Raw genomic sequence first — 10,522 nt, forward strand, 5'->3', positions numbered from 1 at the left:
TAAAAACTTAAAAATAAATGGATGGGAAAACATCCATAAAAACATCAAAGAATAAACAGATTATTTTTAAAAGGAAGTATAGATCTATTAATACTAGATGAAACAGACATTAAGACCAAAAGTATTAGTAGACATTAAGAATAACAATTCATGGGGCACCTGGGTGGCTCAGTCGGTTGAGCATCCGACTTCCACTCAGGTCATGATCTCACAGTTCGTGGGTTCGAGTCCGGCGTCAGACTCGCTACATCAGGATTCTCTCTCTCCTCTCTCTCTGCCCCTCCCCCGCTCGTGTTCTCTCTCTCCCTCTCAAAAATAAAAAATAAACATTAAAAAAATAGTAACAATTTATAATTATAGAGAGGCCAGCTCAACAGGAATACATAACAATCCTAAATTCGAATGAGTTTAGTAATGGAGCCTCAAACATTGTTAGAACTAAAAGGAAAATAACCAATCCCATAATCATAGTGGAATGTTTTGAAACATATCTCTCAGTAACTGATAATACAAACAGACACAAAAGTAAATAAGGCTGTATAAAGATTGAAGGGACTTGACTAACAAACGAGATCAGACACAAATTTTGTAAAAATACAGTCACCTGATTTATGGCAAAGATACCACTACAGCATAGTGGGGAGGAAACTGTCGTGTCAATAATAGTACTAGACGAATTGCACAAACTTATGGAAAATATGGCTGTTGATTCTCACCTCATAACATACTCTAAATGCTACTTCAGGTGAATCATAAGCTTAAATGTGAAAAGTAAAACAATAAAGTTCCTAAAATAAAACACAGGAGTGTATGTTTATGACCATGGATGGACACAGATTTCTTAACAAAACACGAAGAACACTAAACATAAAGGAAAAGATCGGTACATTAGACTATTTAAAAAAAAATTTTTTTTTAATTTTTTTAACGTTTATTTATTTTTGAGACAGAGAGAGACAGAGCATGAACGGGCGAGGGGCAGAGAGAGAGGGAGACACAGAATCAGAAGCAGGCTCCAGGCTCTGAGCGGTCAGCACAGAGCCCGACACGGGGCTCGAATTCACGGACTGTGAGATCATGACCTGAGCCGAAGTCGGACGCTTAACCGACTGAGCCACCCAGGTGCCCCTAAAAACTTTTTTTTAATGTTTCTTTTTGAGAGAGAGAGACAGACAGAGCGTGAGCGGGGGAGGGGCAGAGAGAGAGGGAGACACAGAATCTGAAGCAGGCTCCAGGCTCTGAGCTGTCAGCACAGAGCTCAACGTGGGGCTCGAACCCATGAGCTGTGAGATCCATGACCTGAGCCAAAGTCAGACAATTAACCGGCTGAGTCCCCCAGGTGCCCAGGTACATTAGACTATTTTAAAATTAAGAATTACTGTTCATGGAAAGACACCATTAAAAGGGGGAAACGGCAAACAAAATGCAAGAAGACATTTACAATACAAAGAAACTGTACATTGAATATATAAAGAACTCCTCTGAATAATAAGAAAAAGACACCTCCCCAAATGGGAAAAAAATCTTGAACAGGCACTTCACAACAGGGCAATACCCAAGGGCTCAATTTGTTATTTGAGAACGCCTAATTAAAACCACAATGAGATATCATCCCCTACAATCAGAATGTATAAATTGTTTTAAACCAAAACCAAGTGCTGTTAGGATATAGGTCTATTAGCACTCTCCTATATTTCTGTGGAAGTGTAAATTAGACAACGGCTTTTGAGAACTGTTACCAGTACCTCCTACAGCTGAACATACATATGTTTTAGGAACCAAGAATTCTACTGCAAATGTATAGTATGCTCTTGGAAATGGATATATGTATATGTGTGTGTATTGAAAAGTCATGTCCAAAGATATCACACATTATTTTTAACACTTAGGAACTAGAAACCATTCAACAGTCAATAGTAGAATGGATAAATAAGTAGTATTCCATTTATACTTGGAATGGAATGGAATGGAATGGAATGGAATGGAATGGAATGGAATGGAATGGAATGGAATGGAATGGAAAACAGTATTCCATTATATTTGGAATGGAATGGAATACTATCCGGCAGTGAAAAAGAAAGCAAATCAGTATATACAAGACCATGGATGAGTCTCAAAGATATAATGTGACTAAAAGACAAGAAAGAGCACAATTCTTATCTATGATCCCATTTATATGAAATGCAGAATTGGGCACAGTCTATAGTGCTATAAGCCAGGATATTGGTTACTTTTGGAGAGTAATGATCAGGAGACAGTACAAGAGAGACTTTTGGAGGTGCTGGTAATATTTTATCTGAATGGTGGACACCCATGTGAATTCACTTTTAAAAATTCATCAAGCTCGGGGCACCTGGATAGCTCAGTCAGTTAAGCGTCCAACTTCAGCTCAGGTCATGATCTCACAGTCCGTGGGTTTGAGCCCTGCGTCAGGCTCTGTGCTGACAGCTCGGAGCCCGGAGCCTGCTTTGGATTTGGTGTCTCCCTCTCTCTATGCCCCTCCCCTGCTCATGCTCTGTTTCTCTCTGTCTCAAAAATAAATAAAAACATCTTAAAATTTTTAAATAAAAATAAAAATTCATCAAGCTCTTCACTTAAGGCTCATGCATGGAAACTGTATCATGTTATCATTCCGTTTAAAAGTTTAGCAAAACATAACAGATGATATTATTAAAATTCATGATACATATTACCAAATTACTTTTGGGTAACATTGTATCAGTTCCCACCAGCATTGCCCAGGAGTTGTGTCCCAACCAAAGCCTCCCAAATACTGAGCATTATAATCTTCAAAGTCGTTCTTCATTAACTTGACTTTATCCAGCAAATAGTTATCACATCTCAAGGTACAATGAATTCAGATCAAACTGTTTTACTCTGTCTCCCCTCCATCCTTCCCCCTACCAGATGGGAAAGGAGAGGAAAGGATGAATTTGAAAGAGATGTAATAGAAAGTAGCAACAAGATTTATCATGGAGTGTGCTGGTATGCACTCAAATGCCTTCCTGAGAGCAGCCTTTAAAGAAATGGGGCAAGGAGGTGGCTAAAGATACACGGCCCAGAGCAAAGAGCACTGGGACAGGAGTCAGGAAGTCCAGGTTCTTAGCTCAGCTTCCCCACTACTTCATGGTGACCCTGGGTAAGTCCCTTCCCCTTTTTGGGTATCTGTTTCCTAACCTGTAAAATGAAGGTTTAGATTAGTGGGTCTCCAAAGCCTTTTTCAGTTTGAACTGGCTAGGATCACATATGACTCCATGGATCTATATATATAAAACCCTTGTTTTGGTTTTGTCTTTGGGATTTTTGAGGGTTTTGGGGTTTTCATCTTTGGGGTTTTTTTAATGTGTATTTTTGAGAGAGAGAGGGGGGAGAGAGAGAGAGAGAGAGAGAGAGAGAGAGAATGAGCAGGTGAGGGGCAGAGAAGGAGACACAGAGTCTGAAGGAGGCTCCAGGTTCCAAGCTGTCAGCACAGAGCCCTATTTGGGGCTCAAACTCACGAACCATAGATGGTGACCTGAGCTGAAGTTGGACACTTAACCAACTGAGCCACCCAGGTGCCCCGTTTTGTGTGTGTGTGTGTGTGTTTTAAGTTTATTTATTTATTTTGAGAGAGAGAGAGAGAGAGAACATGCAGGAGGGGCAGAGAGAGGGAAATATAGAATACCAAGCAGGCTCCACACTGCCAGTGCAGAGCCCAATGTGGGGCTGGAACTCACAAACCGCAAGATCATGACCTGAGCTGAGATTAAGAGTCAGATGCTCAATAGATTGAGCCACCCAGGTGCCTCTTTTTTTTTTTTTTTTTTTTTAAGTTTACTTATTTATTTTGAGAAAGAGAGAGAGTGAGAATGTGCGGGAGGGCATGTAACACTACTTTAAATGCTCTGTGAGGTGCCTATGGGTACTTTTATGCTTGAGTTGAACATTTAATTCACCAGAATTCTCCTTAGGAGAGGGAAAGTATTTGAGCAGGGGTGTGAGCCAATCATGGCACCTGAGTATGTAAGAAAGGGGCTCTTCTCTAGGAGGAAAGACGATAACTTTGTTTATTTCTCCAGAGAGGGAAGAAGACAGAGGGAGGGAAGGAAAAAACCCAGATAGACACACAAGAGGGCGGAAGGCTGTGTGCTCTAAAAGCACCCACTCCTTATATCCTCACCAAGGGTCAGTAACATTGCCAAATTCATGACATGCCTGATTTTCTAGGGGCAGATTTTCTAGGTAAAACCAGAGAAGGGGTCAAACTCCCTGCACAGACGGACATGGCCCAGTCTCAAGGCAGCCCATGCAAACACAGGGTCCAGGAGGGAGCAGGAAGCGTGAAAACATTCTCCACGGGGAACGCCATATGGGGGAACACGCACTCAGCTTTCCCATCGGGGGCAGGGAATTGGGGTACAAGTTTCAACGAACCCCATCTCCAGGGCACAGGAGAGCCATTGGTGACAAACACCTCGTATTTCCTAGGCTAATGATAGCTATCTGTTGCCCTCAACCTGCATGAAGTAATGTTGGGAAACTGACAGGGTTTCTTTCATTTCCCTCATCTCTTCTCTAGCTGGAATCCCTGCCCTGGGGCGGGGCCTGCAGCAACCCTGACACCCCCACCGCCACCGACCTCTTCTTTGGGGGCACCCTCACCTGCGTAGGGCCGGTACTGATGGCTGGCACTGGGTGCTCTGGAAGTATGGCCCTCTCCACCCATCACACGGGCTTTGCACCCTAGAAGCCATTTCCCCCTCTCTTGATTGAAAACAAGGTTGAATTCATAATTTTACAATTTTCAAAACCACCTAACTCTGAGGGGGGAAGAAGGAGCTTTCAGTAACCCCTATTCGGTAGCCAAGAATTAGCAAGGGAAACACGGCTTCCCGCTTTCTAATTGATGCCCCTGCCAAGGGCCCCAGGTATGTCGGCTCCTGAACACACATCTTTGGGGAATTAGTCTCAGGAAACATATCCTCCTAGGCCATGTGTGCTTCCTGTCGCCAGCAGGACTCCGGGGGCCCGCTCGACGCTAATTTTCTTAATACAAAACCATTTCTTTTTTCGAAATGAAAAATGACTTGTGAAACCCCTCCCGGGTCACTTTTTTCCCCCCTCCCAGAGAAATACATTAAAGTAAACAAACTTGAGATGTAAAATGAAAACAGGGGCCTCCGTAGCACCTGCAGGGTTTAACCAGCTCACATTACAAAGCCCCGTCTGAAGTGGCCCGAGAACTGTTTCCATTACAAATAGCTAGTTCTCCTGAAAGTGAGGCAAAAGCCAAATTAGTCAGATTACATCAGGATATATTTTCCTGTAGCATAAGTTCTTTGGAAACACCTGCCTGACATATTTCAGACTCGTGCCCAGGCAAGCCGGGCCCTTGGTGGCTTCAAGGGCTCGTCAAAGTCTCAACAAAAATGGGTGTTTGGGTTTTACTGAGTAAAACTGGGTGAGATGCCTAGGTGGAATCTGAGTTGCTACAGGCGGCCTTTCTGGTGCCTTTTAGCCAGCAAGTTATAACCAGCGGCTGTCCCCGTGGCATTGGATGGTGCCAAGATGGTCCTGGAACTCAGGCATCCTGTGTCCGAACCTCCTTTGGATGGCAGCAGGAAGGGGTCACATGGTCACGTGGGGGTTCCATGGTCAGAGAGGACTGAAAGGACCGGATGGAGAAGGAGCATGACATCATTCTGTGGGAAAGGTTAATATTAGGGAAGATTGCAGAGCCCGCAGCCAGGTGGGGAGCTGAGTGGAGAAGACAGAAGCAGGCAGGTGATGTTCTGGGTCAAAGCTGGCAGGGGACGGGGGTTCTAGCCCGACCCCTTATCTCTCCCTATACCCTAATTAACATTCCACTTTTGACAACTGTCTCCCACGTTAGTCTTTGTTATTTATTTTCTTACCACCCAGTAACCATGGATCGTTTACTTTCTCGAATGATCTGCATTGCTTAAAAGTGCCTGGTCAAGTAGGTTAAATAAATTATGGTTAAATCCACAATATGGAGTACTACTTACCCATTCAAATGGATCAGGGAAAAGGACAGGGACTGTCATGGAAAGGCCTCTAAGATATAGTAAGTGAAAAAAAAAAAAATCAAGTTGCACAACAGTGTGGTTAAGCTGATCCCGTGTATTCAAAAGGGGGTGGGGGGCGCAAAGACCCCACATATGCCAGGAAACGCATAGAAAGTGGACAGGGAGAAGGGGTGGTAAACTATTAATCGTGGCCACCCAGCGGAGGAAAAGGGGAAGAAAGAGAGGTAAGGACGAAATTTCACATCCTCTTTGGAATATTCTTGAAATGTTCACAATGAGAATAAAGTCACGTGTTACTTGTGTAAAGAAAAATGCCCAGAATAAAATAGTATAAAAAGCGTGTGTGCTGGGGGTGGTACCTCAGCACTCCAGATGAGTTCCTAAATCCTGAAAGCTGAAGAATCCACATTTCCAGGCGTGTGATGGGCACGGCCCTGGGGAGTTGCTGAGCTCTGACGCATTGGATTTTCTTGCACCCTGACGGGGTCAGACGCTGGCCAGTGAGGCCCACTTAGCAAGCATGCAGTTCCTGGAAGGTGTTCATCAGCAATGATATCAGTGTATCGGTAAAGAGTAAAAGCTTTAGAATCAACCACCCTGGACTGACATCCTCACAAGCAACAGGACTTAGGACACCTTCCTGGACCTCTCTATGCCTCATTTTCTCAGCAATAAAATGGAGAAGGGATGGGAAACTACCCAATAAGGTGGTCATGGGGATTAGAATAGGTAAATCAAGTAAATGCCTTCAGCACAGTGCTTGGTACATGGTGAACACTCTACAACGTGAGTTAGTGTTAATACAGGACATATACTGAAAGATTTATTTTTTACACTTATATGTCCTGCACGAGCGCCTGGTAGGATCCAATTCAACAGATGGACATTTCCTCCTAAAACCAGGATAGGTATTTAGCTCAGATCCTTGCCTACTGGCAAAGCAGGGCCACACAAACGTCCGGAGTGTGCAGGAGCAGGACTAGGTTCTTACACACCCTATTCCATAGGGAGAGAGCCAAGATATGTAGACACAAGTCTACAGCGCGCCCCAGGGGAGGTGTTACAATGGGTCAGCCAGAGGAAAGTGCTGAAGCAGAACTCTAAAGGCAAGGAAAACAGGTCATCTGTAATCAAGGAGCCAGAGACCTAGAGATCCACTGGAGGAGAGTGGGGAGGGCCAGGGAGGTGCTCCAGCCCAGCTGCAGCACCTTGCTAGGGTGTACCAGCTGTATTATAGGCCAGGGTTGGGGTGCCTAGGCAGCTCAGTCAGTTGAACATCAGACTTCGGCTCAGATCATGATCCCACGGCTCGTGGGTTCGAGCCCCGCATCAGGCTCTGTGCAGACAGCTCAGAGCCTGGAGCTTGCTTCGGATTCTGTGTCTTCCTCTCTCTGACCCTCCCCCACCCATTCTCTGTCTCTGTCTCTCTCTCTCTCAAAAATAAATAAACATTAAAAATTTTTTTAAAAATGGTGATGTCTAAAAAAAATAAAGTTCAGAACAATCTTTAAAAAAAAAAAAAAAAGACGAGGGTTGAACTAATCAGCCAGAGCTGCTTAAAGCCAGGAAATTATTGACCTGGAGAGTGACCGTAGACGATCGTCAAACGTAACACGTGCCAGGTCCAACCTGCCTTCTCTCCCAACCAGCAGGAATCTTAACTGTACAAACTCTGAAACCGGCCCCTGGACTCCTTTGTCTCATACATCACAGCCCAGATCGCCAGCACAATTCCCCCCGGTAGGGTTTTTATGACTGGCGATGATGTAAGGAGGCAGAGAAAACACAGCTGCTCCTGCGTGCAGTTTACAGAGAGGGCGCTGGGAGAAAGTGTGCCTGTCCCCAAACACCAGCCCTTACAGCTGCTCTGCCCCCCTCCGAAGGCTGAGGGTCCCCACCACCTCTCGTGGAAGGAAACACATGGCTCAGACCAGTGAGACATTTCTTTAATTTGAAAATAAAATTCAGATGTAGGTATTTTTAAAGCACTGAGAAGTGTGGGGTTCTCCTTCCCTGCTGCTTTCATCAGTGAGTTCCCATCCTTGCCAACTTTGCCTATTAAATACCACTCTCAAATTCATCCCCTTCCCTGCATCCCCAGCACCACTTCCTGCGTTGGGCCTCATTATCTCTCACTTAGGGTCAATACCACCTTCTAACTGTTCTTCCTGTCTTCAGTCTTGGTTCCTCCAATCCTCTCTCCACCCAGTAGCCAGAGGGACTTTCTCAAACACAAATCATATGTGTCTCTCTACTGTTTAAAAAAAAAAAAAAAAAAGCCCTTCAGTGGTTCCCTGTTTCTTCCAGAATAAAGTGTAAGCTCTTTTACATAGAACATTTTACATACAACAGTCCATTCTTGTTATCCAAAGTAGCCAAGTTCTATAAAGTCACTGCCAACACTGTATTAGTGAATACTAAACTATTCCTCTTGGGGGAAATGCATTTAGAGTCCTGTGAGCCTCTGATCACAACATTTTTGTCAACCAATAATATGTAACCTTGTTGTGTGTGTGTTTTGGTTTAATTTTTACATATATACTAATATATGCTGGTGATTCATTAACAGTGAACTCACTGCCAATAGGACTACAACTCATGCGTCCATGAAACTTATCTAACACACATGTTTTCTCCATAAGGCACAACATATCTTTCATGAGCTTAGGATCGCTAGACAGCGCTTCAGCGCTATGCTTGGAAGCCATTTTAAATGGTGAAATCACCATGAAAAAGCACACACACAAAAAGGGGAAAACATGGCATTACATAGACCATGACAAAGACACTTGGTTGCAGTTTGAGAGCTGAAACAGGAGGGCAAGCATCACCTTGTTCGTCCTCAGCTAGGAATGTGTGCATCAGGTGACATAAATTTTTCTTTGCTCTCCACGCATCCGTCAACGACCACAAAAGCACTATGAGTGCTGGTTTGGGGATTACAAATAAATTTTAGTAAGCAAACTTGAAAATATGGAATCTGTGAATAATGGGGATCAACTGTATTTATTACCATTGCCTTCCCAGCACCTCTTCCTCTTACTTCTGTCTGGGGATAAAGTGAATGCAAGGACAGGCACATGACCACACAGAGCCAATCCCAACGTCCTATCCCCTTGGCTACAGCGATTGGTCCAAAAACTGGCATATGATCCAAACACAACCAATCAGAGACCTCTCCTGGAATTTTTCTCCTGGAACTGGGAGGCAAGATTCTTCAATTTGGAGGATAGACTTAGAAAGACTCCAGGGGCACCTGGGTGGCTCAGTCAGTTAAGACTCTGACTCTTGATTTCAGCTCAGGTCATGATCTCATGGTCATGAACTCAAGCACTCCAATGGGCTTGATGCTGAGCATGGAGCCTGCTTAAGATTCTCTCTCTCTCCCTCCCCCTCTGCCCCTCCCCTGCTTGTGCTTTCTCTCTCTCTCTCCCTGATAGATAGATAGATAGATAGATAGATAGATAGATAGATAGATGTGACTCTGGCTGTTGATGACCATGTTCCTTGTCATGTTGGCCACGTGTGATAGGAAAGATGGTAACTGAAGGTAGGAAAGAGTGAGAGACAGAGACCAGGAACTGTCAAATCTAGTTTTTCTGTACTGCTGCCCTCAATTCTCTGAACTCTCCTGGGATCCTTCAACAAATCCTTCCTTTTTGTTCTTTTATCTTACCTTCATCTGGTTGCCTCTTACAACAAAAGGACACCACACGAACACAGCATTGGAGGCCTTTCGTGATCTGGCCCCCATCTACCTTGCCTTCTATCATGTTCTTACTTCAAAAGTTACGTGCCATGACATAGAAACACTCGGAGTTTCCTGCACGCACTCTGAAGCTCCTCTCCTTCACATCTGCTCAGGCTGTTCCTTGTGCCTGGAACCTGCTTCCTTCACACATTAGCCATTCTCGAACCCCTCGTGCTGGGCTACCTGCCTCTCTCCTCAGGGTTCCTGTTGCACCAGACCAGGGTTCCCTCTCCTTGAGGCTCCTGCAGCATCCAGCCCCACCCCGTCTCCTCACTCAACACATGACATTGAACTTACTTGTTTATAGACCACAAGCGTTCATGCTAATCTTCTCTGTATCGTTCCAATTTTAGTATATGTGCTGCCGAAGCGAGCACTAGACCACAAGCGTTCATACAGCACACAGCAGGGGGCTGGCACACTAAGGGTGCCCAGTGGCAAGGTGGGAAACTATTGAATTTTTGGCCGAAATGTAGAGTCCAGGTTTCTGCTGCCACTTCTCTCCCGAGGCTAAGCCAGCGCTGCTGATAAAGCACTCACATCTGAACGATGGCTCATAGTTCAGGAAAGCCCTTTGACATGCATGATGTCGTTTGAACCTCACAAGAGCCTCGGGAGGCAACTGGATTGTTCTCTCTTTGAGGAAACTGAGACTCTCAGAAGTAAAGTGCTAGTGTCCCATATATACAACTAGGAGGTGACAGAGCAGGGCACCAAGCACAGGCTTCCTGACTTTGAGGTC

At 44.6% G+C, this 10,522-nt stretch overlaps 1 pseudogene; it reads right to left on the minus strand.

The window, feature by feature from the left end:
* Positions 1 to 10,099: 10,099 nt before the first annotated feature.
* On the minus strand, positions 10,100 to 10,157 carry LOC112861846 (U6 spliceosomal RNA; annotated as a pseudogene).
* Between the last annotated feature and the right edge of the window lie 365 nt (positions 10,158 to 10,522).

Source organism: Puma concolor, chromosome A1, assembly GCF_028749965.1.
Source record: "Puma concolor isolate L17-30 chromosome A1, mPumCon1.1.hap2, whole genome shotgun sequence".
In the NCBI taxonomy this organism is placed as follows: Eukaryota; Metazoa; Chordata; class Mammalia; order Carnivora; family Felidae; genus Puma; species Puma concolor.